The sequence below is a fragment of the Cherax quadricarinatus genome, chromosome 47, assembly GCF_038502225.1.
Source record: "Cherax quadricarinatus isolate ZL_2023a chromosome 47, ASM3850222v1, whole genome shotgun sequence".
Lineage (NCBI taxonomy): Eukaryota > Metazoa > Arthropoda > Malacostraca > Decapoda > Parastacidae > Cherax > Cherax quadricarinatus.
Genome location: NC_091338.1, coordinates 1,763,461 through 1,764,893, shown reverse-complemented (window position 1 = coordinate 1,764,893; position 1,433 = coordinate 1,763,461).

Here is a 1,433-nt window from a genome sequence, read left to right as displayed (position 1 = left end):
CCCATCACCCAAATTCAGTAACCACAGCTTAGATTATTTCATCGAAGCTTAATGCCTAGATCTTCAGAGCTAAGAAGTGATATGACTGCTTTCTCGCAAGCAAACAAATCTGCAGGTTTCAGGCATGTTGTAAGAGATTACGTGATTCCTGTTTGTAATATCTTCCCACAGTAATACTCTTTGGATATAACAAATTTCTACATTACTAATCACTTTGAGCCTGTCATGCTCTTTAGTCCTGGCTCATATCTTTGCTATAGATTTAGATAAAATAATTTGCTGAGGTTATTGTACCTTTGTGATGGGAACTAATGTGGGTAATCACTATGTGCATGTGTGTGTATATAGTTTTACTGTACTGTATTCGTATCACTCGTCCAGAATTTTCCAATAGTGAAAATTCCAATCTTCCTAGTTTGGAATCTTCAGTTGAAAATTGTTCATGAAATTCAGAAGTTTATGAATATGAGCAAATATACCAAATTTTAATTATTAGTAGTAATTTTTTTTTTTCAAATAAAAACTTATCTTAATTGTTGCACAGATGATTTAAAATATTTATTAGGAACAGTGCATGTATGGGGTGTCAAAAACAAGATTAATAAACTGTATACAGTACGATATATATACAGTACATTTATATTTGTGGAAGAAATGACAATAAAATGCATGACTAAATAGAAAAAAGTACCATAATGAAAAAATACAAGAAAATCTGACCACCTTCATGTCCTTGTTATAGCCCTTGTGGCTTAGCGCTTCTTTTTGATTATTTCTTTTTAATTATAATAATAATAATTCATGTCCTTGTCCACAATCTTTCTCTAAAGATGTGTAAGTACATGAAAGTGCTCAGGATTTCCTGTATTTTTTCACAATTTGTTTTGTACATGTATATACCATTGGTCATGTGATATATGCAGTTGGGTTTGCATTAGCATATACTGTATTGAGTAATATGTACTGTATACTTAATGCATTATGTATTGAAGATTTATAACATGCATACTGTGTACAGTTGAATAACTTATTTTAGACACAGTCACATGTGATGGCATAAAGTTCAACTTTGTATTACTGTAAAGTATTTTAATTTCTTTAAAAGAGTTGACTTTTTAAAATTGACTAAGGTTTCAGTGCTTGATGACCCCCACAGGTTCAGCTTCTCTTTAGTGACATTAATGCAATTAGGCAGACTTTTTTTAATTACTGTACTATGAAATAGCATTTTTTGCTCTCTCCCTCCTCCTCCTCCCCCTTTTTTCATTGAATGAAGTGACTTTATTAGGTAACATTAAATAGTTACTGCTCAATGAATGCTAAAACACTGCTGTAAAAAAAAAAATAAACTTTTTTAATGGGCTGGAATAATTAAGGAAATTTCCTTAAAACTTTTTCTAATTAATTTTTGTTGACCTATATGAAATATGAGA